Source organism: Ochotona princeps, chromosome 18 (assembly GCF_030435755.1).
Source record: "Ochotona princeps isolate mOchPri1 chromosome 18, mOchPri1.hap1, whole genome shotgun sequence".
Taxonomy (NCBI): Eukaryota; Metazoa; Chordata; class Mammalia; order Lagomorpha; family Ochotonidae; genus Ochotona; species Ochotona princeps.
Genome location: NC_080849.1, coordinates 41,027,805 through 41,041,033, shown reverse-complemented (window position 1 = coordinate 41,041,033; position 13,229 = coordinate 41,027,805).

Below are 13,229 nucleotides of genomic sequence, written 5' to 3'. Positions count from 1 at the left end.
TACATTATCTTCTCTAATCCTAAGGAGTAGAAATGCTATTCCTGTTTCACAATTTACTATCGTCAAGTCACAGGATTATGAAGGACTGGAGCATGAGTCAACACACTTGGTTGCTTGAGAAGCAGTCAGGTCAAGCTACTCTTGGTTCTGCCTCCTGGCTACCAAAGGTAAAGGGAAGGAACAGATGAGCGAGTGGAAGGAGGCACTGTGTGTTGCAACCAATAAATAAGGAGCACTTGTCGGGGAAAATATGTTAGTCAGTAACTTGGTGGGTTCCTGCTACTTGTCTGTGTGGTAAAGCTGAAAAGACCAGAGAGGCCACAGCACTGACGATTTAGAGTGTTTCTGGTAGGGCTTGTGCCCCATCTGGTTTGCAACCAGCTGAAAGAGTGGCTCAGCCACAAGTGCCCTTGTCCCTGTACTTTGATTTTCCTCTCTTGAAACAAGGCTGATTAACTTACAATTTCAGACTAGTGAACTTTTTCCAGTGTTTTGTCACTTGAACACAAATGAAGTCAAAATGTTCCCTTGGCCTAAAATCTCCAGGTAGCACTGTCCCATTAGATGTAAACCCTTCTCTATCAGTGCAGCTTTGCTTGTGGCCCTGTTATGGTGGCACAAAACAATACTTTCATAGGTAAAGTGGGAGCTGAAATTTTGTTCTTGGATATGGATGATTTTTATAATCAGGCAAAACTAGATATAAGATGAGAAATCAATTTTCTAAAAAAATAGAAATTACAAGAAAAGGTTCTTGTGATTCAGTTTCATTTGGGAGCTTTGGACATTTATGATTTAAATTATCAAAACCATTTTCTTGCCCATTGTCTATGAGATCTCTAAACATATTTGTGACTTTTTGATTTATTGCAATCTGACTCTGTTAGTGGGAGATGACCTGATCAAATATTATACAAAGTATCGTTAATCAGAGAAGCTTGATTTTTTAAGTTGTATTTGAAGTTACACTCTCAAAGTGGGCAGAATGTAAAACAACAAGTTTTCAAGTCATCACAGACATTTAAAATGTCAGGAAGATTAAATTAGAAAAATAGCAGTATGTCTGATTCATGAATTTCGCTGATGAACACATTACAAGAACCACCTATAGGTCCTTGTTCTAGACCTCACCGCCTCAGATACAACTTGGATGGATTTTTTTTCATGATTGCATTTAAGTACCTGATGATCTAATGAAGACAATTTCTTAATGTGTCAAAATGAGTTCTTTGTGTTTTATTTGGATCTTTTGTTGCTTTAAGGTAATCTGCTTTAGGGTTCTCAAATCCAGGCCTTTTACAAAGCAGACTCTAGCAATGGCATCCATTTGGAATGCTGCCTTTTGTTTACTGGCTTTACCAGACCTCGCTGCTTCCTTTGGTCCTCTGGTGTCTTCACTAATGTGATTTGTACTCCTAGGCTCTGCAGGTAGCCATGAGCCTTTAATAGTGGAATTTACAATGGGACTCACCACCCTGGCTGCTAATGAAAGGAGCCACAAGGACTTTGGGTTTTTTTCTTCTGTCTTCCAAGAGTAGAGAAAAATTGTGTCCTGGGTTTGCTAATTCTCCTTGTTTCCATTTGCTTTAATTTTTACAGTTGGTTTACTCACCGTGGTGCAAATATGCAAGTATTTTTGTTTAACAGTCAGAATGTTTCATCTGCCAGCCCTGAGTGCTGATCATTAGAATTGTTTATTGTTGAACCTGGAAAGAACAAAGCGAAGCCTCTGTTTAAATTCAACCAATTGGCATTTCACCTTCATCTGCTTTTGTTTTTCAGGAGATTTTTGACCAATTTAGTTGTTTAAAAAAAGTGCATGACTGAGAACTCTGGATTCTGGTGCTGCCTTTGCCATTTAGTTCTTCTGTAATCAACTGAGCCACTGACAGTCTTGTAATTTCTTGTCTGAAGAAAAAAAAGTTTTAGAAAGGCACATATAAAATTCAAGATAGTGTTTCATATTTTCCCTACTTTCTTTTCTTTGTACTATCAGAGTGATAGTGGAGGTGTTTCTCCATTGGATTTTTGGGTGACTAATCTTTGAAAAACAAGCTTATATCTGATAAAATGTTTTAGCCAGCGGTCAAAGCAGTAAAAAACATAAACATTGTTTTTTTTTTTTTTTCGTTTTTTGGAAGTGGTATGCTTTGTGGGTTACTATCTGGTGTTATAGAAAGATGGATTTACCCACCTCCAATAAGGAAACATGGAGACAGTATTTTAATTAAGCTTCATAATCCAATGGTTACCAGGTATGGCTTTAAGATCTTCCAAAGACCATAGGGATTTTGGACTTTAGGATCAAAAGAAACATCAATAATTAGTGAGTTCAAACCCTGAAGTTTTACTATTGAAGATCCAAGAAGCTCAGCAATGGTTTCTAGATTGTTCATGGTTACAGAATGTCTAGAGCTGCCTGTAGAGACCTAACTTTAAAGACAAAATGATAACATCCAGGGCAGAGGTGTCCTACCTACCTCTTCATGAAAAACAGAGTGAAAGACTGAAAGGAAGAACTGGATCTACGAAGAGATTCAGAAACCCAGGGACAGCAAATAAATAAATAAATAAATAAAATAAAAAAAATAACCCTGTAAATGGGCAAAAGAAATGAACAAACATTTCTCAAAAGAATAGATTCAAATGGCTAACAGACATATGAAAAGATGCTCAGGCTCCCTAGTCATCAGAGAGATACAAATGAAGACTACCTTGAGGTACCACCTAACTCCAGTGAGACTGGCCTACATTCAAAACTCAACTAACAACACCTGCTGGTGTAGATGTGGGAAGAAAGGCATCCTCCTTCATTGCTGGTGGCAGTGTAGGCTAGTACAACCACTGTGGAAATCAATATGGAGAGTGCTTGGAAAATTGGAAATAAACCTGCCATATGACCCAGCTCTTCTGCTCCTAGGAATATACCCAATAGAAGTGAAATCTTCGTAAGAGAAGGAGATCTGTAATCCTATATTTACAGCAGCACAATCTACAATAGCAAAGACATGGAAACAATCCAGATGTGCCTCCAAGGAAGAGTGGTTAAAGAAATTGTGGTACATCTACTCCATGGAATATTATTCAGCTATTAAGAAGAATGATATTATTCTATTTATAACCAGGTGGTCCCAACTAGAGACCATTATGCTTAGTGAAATGAGTCAATCACAAAAGAACAAATACCATATGTTCTCTCTTAAATAAGGAAGGCAACATGGAAAGTGTAACTCCAATAGTCCAATCCATACTGTTTTTTGATTGTTTGTTTGCTTTTTTGGCTGTATCCCATGTGTTTTGATGCTTTTTATTTCAGTTTTGTTTATTCCAAATAATTTCTTTCCTCTTGTCGAATTCATCACTGGCTCTTGAATTATACAATGGCATCATTTTTCCCAAGAGACTTCTGTGTTTCCTTTTTGTCACTCACGTGTTGGTTACTCAGTGGCGCGTTATTTTTTCAAGGTGTTGTATACAATTTGTTGTTGTTGTTGATGATGTGGCTGTTCTAACTCATACCGGTTGTTGACCTTGTTTCATGGCTTCTCACTTATGGTTATGTATAGTGATGGAGTACTGGGGTCTATCATATACAGACGTGGGGGTATAATGGAACATGCATCCCTGCATCCAGACAAAAGATAGATTCCCAATAAAACTGTTGGACATGTGTAGACAATGGGACGCTGGACTGTCTGACATTGTCTGTACCAACAATGTTGGGGTACACTTAAATAAGAGACTGAATTATGATTCCCTATGAAGGACTACACTGTTGTAACAAATGGGAAAAATCTGACGGAGGGTGGGAGTTTGGGGGGAATCCCAGCCTATACAAAATTGTACCACATAATTCAAAATTCAAAATAAAAATATTTTTTTTTAAAAAAAGAAGAACTGTTATTTACAAGTCTGAAAGTGTACAAATCATTGCTTGATGATGTTTGTCAGTTTCTCCAATGGAGTTGCCAGATTAAAGTCAATGCAGTTCAAATGTTTAGGAAGGAGGTGCTTAGGTGAGACACGAAACTGAGGTGATACTCCTGTGAAGGGAGTTTACAGTCTAACCTGGAGATAAAATAAGGAAAGAAATAGTACTGTGTGAGTTGCTGGGAATAAAAACAATCAACACAAACTGTGACCAAGGATTACAGAGTCCAAGGGGAAGATCAATGTAAAAGGAACCTTAGAGGCCAAATGTGTAACAGTAGGTCAAATGTAAAATCACCATGCTCTGGGAACTCACAGGCAAGGTCTAAAATCCCACAGGGGTAAAGGAAGAGATTAGTAAAATGATAACATTTTGACAAACCTGAGCTAGTGCTTCATCTTCAACCCTGGCTTCTTCCTTGAGCTTCAGAATCCTGTATCAAATTACCACCAATAACCCCGCCCCGGATGTCTTTATTTGATGGTCCGCAGCTATCTCAAAGTCAGCATATCTAGAGAACCAAATGTATCACCTTCCAACCAAAATTCGCCTTCTTCCTCAAAGTATTGTTAATCAGAGGTGTCATCATCCACCGGGGTTTGCATTTTAAAAAACTGCTCTAATTCGAATATGGCAAATGGGTAAAGAATGTTCTGTTTGGAAGCTGTAATAATCCAAATCACTATACTCTTTATCATAGAGTTTAACACCTCATATGCAATGGCATGAGAAATAGTATAGTCCAGTGATTAAAATCATAGCTCTGAGGATGAATCTGGTTTAATTCCTGTCAGTGCTGCGTGCTAGTTACATGTTAACCATGAGCAAGCTATTAACTTTTTTCCTTTGAAGATTTCTTTGTGTATCTGACAGGTAGAGTTACAGAGAGAGGGAGAGACAGAGCTGTTCCATCTGCGGGTTCACTCCTCAGGTGATTCCTACTGCTAGGTCTGAGCCAAGCTGAAGCTAGGAGGCAAGAGCTTCTTCTGGATCTCCCATGTAGCTAGCAGGATCCCAAGTACTTGGACTGTATTTGTTACTTTTCCCAAATCATTAATCAAGGAGCTGGATCAGAAGTGGAGCAGCAATATCAACCAGCATCCATATAGGATACCAAAAAATTAACCCACTATACCACAAATGCAAGTCCCAGTTACTAAGCTTCTTAAGACTGGGTTATCTTTAAAAATGGAAGATAATAGGGCCCGGCGGCGTGGCCTAGCGGCTAAAGTCCTCGCCTTGAAAGCCCCGGGATCCCATATGGGCGCCGGTTCTAATCCCGGCAGCTCCACTTCCCATCCAGCTCCCTGCTTGTGGCCTGGGAAGGCAGTCGAGGACGGCCCAATGCATTGGGACCCTGCACGCGCGTGGGAGATCTGCAGGAAGTTCCTGACTCCTGGCTTCGGATCAGCACACCGGCCCGTTGCGGCTCACTTGGGGAGTGAATCATCGGACGGAAGATCTTCCTCTCTGTCTCTCCTCCTCTCTGTATATCTGGCTGTAATAAAATGAATAAATCTTTTAAAAAAATGGAAGATAATAATAGTGAGTTGTAATATGTTCTTTTTAAAATGTCTGTTTTCATATACTTGGAAGGCCAGGTGAGACAGAGACAGAATTTTCTTTATGCTATTTTACTACAACAGCCAGGTATGCCAGAGCCTGAAATTCCATCTAGGTCTCCCACATGGATGGTGCACACCCTGGTAGGGTGCATTAATAGAAAGCTAAATCAGAATCAAAGCATAAGGGACTCAAGCCAGCACTCCAGTCTGGATATAGGCAGCTTAGCCCTTTGTACCACAACATCCACCCTCAGTATTAGCACTTAGACAGTGTCCTGGGGATTAAATCAAATGTCATTTATGAAGCAATCATCACCAATGTCCTTAAATGAGATATATTAGGGCAGAGGTCATTTTCAGTTTACTCACTGTTGTGTCTATAGGACCTGACACAAAGAATATACTCAATGAATATTTGTTTTATGAGTAAATGAGATGGTGGTATACCTGAATTAAATGACTAATTGTAAGAATAGAGTAAAGCAACCCAAGGTGGAGACCTCGGCTTCTTCCTGAATCACTTCGCTGTGTCTTCAATCAGTAATTCCTACTGATTTAATTCTTAAATATTTCTCAGGTCCATCCCATAATTAGATGTATCCCAACTCTACCATAATTGTCTCAATATCATGAACTCTCATCAGGAGTATAGATGTTTCTAAAAATTCTCCCTGCATGCTGTTTGGCTACTCATGAGACCCTTCCAGACCACATGTGGAAAATCTATTAAAATGGGAACACAGTCATTCTCTTGCGTAAAGCCCTTACCTGGCTGCTTTTTATCTGAGAGTTGTCCATTGTCGGCTCTCCAGATCTGGGCCTACGTGTTCTTGCCTTCCTGCCACTTTATCTCACACACCTGAGTGTCTAGAAATGCCAGACTGGTCTGAGAAATGTATTCTGGACATACTATGCTGTTTCATGGCCTCCTGTTTCTAAGAGGCTTTTGCTTATTCTGATTCTTCCAAAAATATTTCCCTACTATATCAGTTGTGTTTGCAAATGATAGGAAACATAAACCAGTACATTGGAAGTTTCTTCATTCTCATATAAAGTTAGGATGTAATAGTGCAAAACTAAGAAAGCACTTCTGCTATGGTCACAGATCCATCTCTTGGATGGTGGTTCTTTCAAACCTGTGTGCTTCTAATCTTGATTTTCTCTCCCTCAGACGTTATTCGTTAATCATCTCTCCTCTTCTGTATCATCACCTTCCTCCCTCCCCCCCCACTTTATTATTTTTTTTTTTGAGTGAAGAGACTTATCCTGTAAGAATCCTTCCTAATTATTCCTTCTTTCTTACAGTTAACAAGTATTTCTGCCCTAGTTTACCATGCTTCTAGAAAGAATAATCACAGGACATGACACATTTCTCACTGAGCCTTTCTGACTTCTCTTACTTTTCCAAGCTGCCTGTCCCCTTCCGTTTCCCCAAACTCTCTAGACCCTTAGGTTTCACAACACTTTCTGGCCCTAGTTCCCTTCCTGCTGCTCTCACTATGCCACCCCTACCTGCTTTACTGGGTTTTCTTCTTCTTTGCTTGAGTTTCAAATGATAAGGTTTTTCCTGGTTTCCTCCTTACCCTCTCTTAACTCCCATACTTTATCTACTAGGTAATGGCTAGGTAATCCCAACAGTAACAATATCAGCTATCTGTGTGGCTGCAGTCTGTCTCTGGGAACTGTTTGTTCAGTCCCCACATCCTGAGCATGCATTCTGAATCTCTGTTTTTATTTATGAGCAAGGGAAAAATGGACTGCCTTACTGATTAATTGATTAATCTCCTGTTTGCTGGTTTACTCCCCAAATGCCCACGTGATCAGAATTGGCTGGGCTGAGGCCTGATGCCAGGAAGTCAGTCCGGGTCAAGGGGTTGTCAGGAGCCCAGTCATTTGGCCATTACTGCCACATTTCAGGATCTGCATTGGCAGGAACCTTTAGGCAGGGATTGGAGCCATTGGTCAAGCCTAATATGGGACACATGCATATTGCAAAGTCCAGCAGATATCTTCACCACTTGCCTCTGAAGTCCTGAATTTCTGCCTAGTGACAGGGCTCTGCTTTTCTGCTCTCTCCACGTGGTTATGTGTAAGTCCCATTACTTCTTCCTAGATTCTTGGGGAAGCTTGTATGTTCTCCAATCCAACTTTCACACCAATGAACTTATCTTGTTTTTAAAAATCTTTTAAAACAAAGTTTTTAAAATCTAATTATGTTCATTTGTTTTTTAAAAACTTATGTTGGCTTTCTCCTGTTCTGGATTTAGATTCAAACTTCTCATTCCGCTTAGAAGGTCTTTGAGGTGGGAATACATACATAAATTGCAGATGAGAATTTAAATTTGTTTGACCCTTATGAAGGACAATCTGACGATATTTAGCAAAATTAAAACTACTTATATACTTGACTCAAATACATTTCATGTGTAAGAATTTATCTAGTAAGAGTGATATTTCTGTATATTAATATGAATTTTATTATGATATGTAAGTATACTTCATTAAAGGACTGCTTTAAAACAGTCATGCTTTATACATGTCAGAGAATTTGCTGAAGCCACAAGATAAGAATGAGGAAGATCCTTATATATTTATATATAGAAATGTCTCATATTTTATATTTTAAACAGTCCAAGTGACCTTTTCTTTTATTTCTAAAATTATTTGAGAAGGAGAGAGAGAGAAAGAGAGTCCAAGACCTCAATTTGGGTCTTCCACGTGGGTGACAGGAACCCTTACCTACTGCCATCCCAGAGTGTGCCATAACGGAGAGCTAGACACAGGAACAGAGAAGGGTTAAAACCCATGCTCTCCAATATAGAATGTGGTCATCCCAAGGCCTTGTCTCACCGAGCACACCAAATGGCCTCCTTGCAAAGTATATCTTTTTTTTTTTTTTTTTTTAAGATTTATTGTTATTGAAAAGTCAGATATACAGAGAGGAGGAGAGACAGAGAGGAAGATCTTCCATCCGATGATTCACTCCCCAAGTGAGCCGCAACGGGCCGGTGCGCGCCAGTCCGATGCCGGGAACCAGGAACCTCTTCCAGGTCTCCCACGCGCGTGCAGGGTCCCAATGCATTGGGCCGTCCTCGACTGCTTTCCCAGGCCACAAGCAGGGAGCTGGATGGGAAGTGGAGCTGCTGGGATTAGAACCAGCGCCCATATGGGATCCCGGGGCATTCAAGGTGAGGACTTTAGCCGCTAGGCCACGCCGCCGGGCCTGCAAAGTATATCTTAACATAGAAGCACTAGTTCAAGTCTTGGCTACTCTACTTCCCACCCAGCTCCTGGCTAATGCCCTGGGCAAACAACAGCAAAAGGCCAAGTGCTTGGGCCTCTACTCCCACATGACATGCCCAAAAGAGGCTCCTGGCTTCTGGCCATGTGGGGAGTGAATCAGCAGATAGAAGATCTCTCTCTCTCTCTCTCTGTAACTCTGTCATAAATAAGTAAATTTTTAAAAATCTTTTTGTTTATTTATATGACAGGCAAAGTTACAGAAAGAGCAAGAGAGACAAAGAGAGGAATCTTCCAATCACTGGTTTGCTCCCTAAATGACTAGAACAGCTGAGGTTTGGCCAGGCCGAAGCCAGGAACTGGAAACTTCATCCAGGCTTCCCATGCACTTAGGACATCCTCTGCTGCCTTCTCAGGCACCTAAGCAGGGAGCTGGGGTGGAAGTGGAGCAGCTGGGATACTTACTGGTGGCTGTTTGGGATGTTGATGCCGCAGGCAGTGGCTTTACATGCATCAGCCCCATCAGATATATTTTGTAAGATCTTTCAGCAAAGGACAAAGGAGATCAGGAACAGCTTCTGTTAGGAAATCATGACAAAGTTGAGATCTAAATAGTAAAAGGAATTTTAAGTAAGCCAAAGTGAAGGAGAGGGCGTGTAGCATTTCAGGCAAAGGAAGTATGTGTTCTTGCCTTCGGAGTTGCCAGAGCACAGTTAGGATAAGAAAACTGCAAGGTAAATCCGACAGGTGCTTATCCTGAGAGCACCATAAAATCTTGAAGATTTATAAAAGAGCTGGCATAATTATATTTGCACCATGATGCAAATAGAAGTGATTGGAAGGTACAAGAGAGGAAGCAAGGAAAGCAATTGTTCACTTTGGTTTTGGCTCATGGGAAGAGACCCCAGTTCCAACCAGAAGGATTCGCCACAGAGCAGGTTGAGTGTCCTCAGCATGCTTACTGCCTTCCCGAACAAAAGACCCAGGAAAGTAAGGACCTTCTTTGCCCTTGGAAATTACACACTGGTTCCTAGTCAATGCTGTATTGATCCCACAAGTCAGGCCTGTTTCATTATGGCAAGTGATTACTCAGGAGGTGAGACCTCCTTCCGAGAAGGGAGACGCCTTGGAAGACGACTACCACAACCTAATTCCATTGAACTCCAATACTTAATTCTTAGGTACTGTATCAAGGGAGTTTGAAGAAAATTGAGAACCAGCACATGGATGGAGATAAACCGGAAAAACAGTAAGATAAAATTCAGCATAAGGGAAGGAAGTATCCACTATTTACCAAGACAGCTTGTTCTATGAGACCTAAAAAAAATGTCCCTTGGTTTTGGTGATACAGGTTTTAGTGACAAAGCTCATTCTCATAACGTAGTTTGGTGTGATCCCATCTCACCTCCTCTTATAAACATTTGTGAAAATGTGTTTTCCCCTATCTCTCTTATGCATGTTTGTAAAGCTCTACAAAAATTGTGATATCTTAATTATAATCATATTGAGTTTATTATTTGAAGATATATATAGTCACGATTAAACTTAGTTTTTTTTTTTACTTTTTTTTATTAATTATTATGCATTATGTGACAGTTTCATAGGCTCTGGGAATCCCCCCACCCCCCCCAGCGCCCCTCCCCCCTGGTGGATTCCTCCACCTTGGTGCAGTATTACAGTTCAAATTCAATCAAGATTCTTTCCTTGCAAACATATACCAAACATAGAGTCCAGCTACTTATTGTCCAGATGGGTTGAACAGTTTCTTGGGGAGACCATTTCTGGTCCAAAGTTAGAGCTGGTAGAATATCATCCCAGTCAATTAAGAGTCCCAATATAACATTAACAGCAATTTGTAACATTATGGAATTGACATGGTTTTGCATAACCAGTATGTTAAAAAAAAACAAAAAACAAGTTCTTAACCACAACCTATGATTTGCTCATTGACATTTCAATTTTAGTTTGTATACAGGACCGGCTGCTATATACCTTAAAATGGCTATAAAGTATCATTCAGCTGTCTCGTGTCTATTTCATTTTAGTATTTAGCCATTTGTTGTGTTGAAGTATAATTTTACTGATCTTGGCAGATTTTAGGATAATCTAGACTGGCTTGTAACTCTAACAAGACATTTGTCAACAATTAAGGTGCAGAACATTTTTTTTGGGGGGGGGTGTGCAGGAAAGTCCCCAACACCACGGTGAAGAGTGACTAATCTTCGTGTCCCACCCCGCGAGGCATGAGCAAATCCATGCCAGCTCTTTCCTGTCAGATTCCAAGCTCTACTTTTTGTTGTTTGTCTATTTATTTTAGGTTTTTTTAGTTTGTATGAATGTTTGTTTGCTATGAGGGGTTTTCGGAGCGATCCTGATGGTCATTGCAAGGGAGGGTAGGGGTCCAGAGGTGGAGCCAGGCTCGGACCAGAGAAAGCTCTTCTCCCTGGTCCCGAAGGATGTTTATTGTTCTTCTGGATTAAACTTAGTTTTAAGAAACCTAGTCTAATTATTTCTCCTGCCCAGTTGTAATTTTGTATTGTTTGATCAATACACTCCAAGCCCAAGCCCCTCCTCAGCCCAGCCCTGATCAACACCTTTGTATTTTCAGCTTCTATCAGTTTGACTCTTTCGGATTCCACATGTAATGGAGATTATGGAATATTTGTTTTTGTGTTCTTGGCTTGTCTCATTGAACAGAATGTCTAAACAAGTTTATCAGTGGTATCCAAAATTATGTCATTTGCTTTTTCAATGGCATCCAAAATTATGTCATTTCCTTCTTGAAGGCTGGATAGTATTCCACTGTGTGTATATTCTTTCAGTGATTAATGGACACATAGGATGGTGCTGTGTCTTAGACTGTTATGGATAATGCTGCAGTAAATATAGGGGGTTAGGTATCTCTTTAAGACACCAATTTCGTTTCTTTTGGATGGTCAGTAATCCCATTTACCTACCTGGGGAATGTTCCAGCAGCTTCAGTGGATGGATTCCTGAAACCATCAATGGAACTTAAACTTGTTCAGGTGCTCTCTACTTAACTTGGCATTATGTTCTTATAAGCCCATTGTAAGTTAAGCATTTAATATACCTAACTTACAAAACATAGCTTTGCAACCTAGTATGAAACAGAGTATCAGTAGTTTATCCTCATAATCATACGGTGATGATGGCTACATCTTACTATGCCTGCCAAACATGATTTGGTGTGCACATGACTATCCTGGGAGAAGATAAAACTTAGATATCATAATCAAAGTTGCACAGTATTTCCTCTACATATATGCTCACAAGAAAGTTTAGTTTGCAAATTAGATACAATAAGATTAACAAAAATAACTAAAATAACATAAACAAATGAAAAAACAATAAAACTAGTAAGAACAATCTGATTGATTGTAGATGAGCTTTATTAAATGTTTTATTTGCTGCAAAAGTTTTTTAATCTGATGTAGTCTCTTAGGCTTGTGAAGGTACAGCTCCCCTCAAAATTGTTGCTCAGATTAATGGCATGGAATTTTTCACTTATTTTTTTCAAGTTGTGTTACTGTGTCAGGTCTTACATTAATTCATTAATCTATTTTGATTTTTCTATGTAGTGTGAGATATTGGTCTAATTTCATTTTTCTTCATGTGAATATCTAGGTTTGCAAATGCCTTTCCGCCATTGTGTGTTATTGGCATCTTGGCAGAAAATCAACTGATCATAAATGTGTGGATACATTTATAATCTCTTTTCCACCCTATTTCAGTGGCCTATCTTTATGTCAGTATTGTTATTACTGTAGGTTTGTGGTTGCATTAGTAATCGGGGAGTGTTAATGCCTTTAGCTGCCACCTCCCAAGATTGCTTTGCTTATTCAGGGTCATATCTGTTTCCCAGAAAATTTTAGGATTGTTTATTCTGTTCTGTGGAAAACATCATTAGAATTTTGCTAGGAATTGCACTGAATCTGTGGGTTACCTTGAATGTTATGGCATTTTAACAATATTAATTCTTGCGGTCTATGATAACCCAGGGTGACTTTGCTTATTTGTGTCTTTAATTTCTTTCATTAGTGTTTTATGGTTTGCAGTATACAGATCTTTCATCTCATTGTTGATTGCTTCCTAATTATCTTATTTTCTTTTGTACCTATTATAAATGGAATTGTTTTCTTCATTTTTCTGATAGTTCATTATTAGAGTATAAAAATGTTACTGATTTTGTATGTTGATTATATATTCTTTATATCATCTTTACTGGATTCCTTTGGTCTAACATTCACTTTTACTGGAGTCTTAGGGTTTGTAACATAAAAGATCATCCCATCAGAAAACGGAGGCCTTGTTAAATTGGCTCTGATAACCAAGTGGCTGAGTTGGGAACTTTACATCTTGAACATACAAATTATACTGTGCCACTTTAATGAGCAATCAAGTTGCGTACACAAACCCTGTCAAAAATAATACTCCCCTAAGTATCACTTTATTTTGGTATTAGATTCAAGACA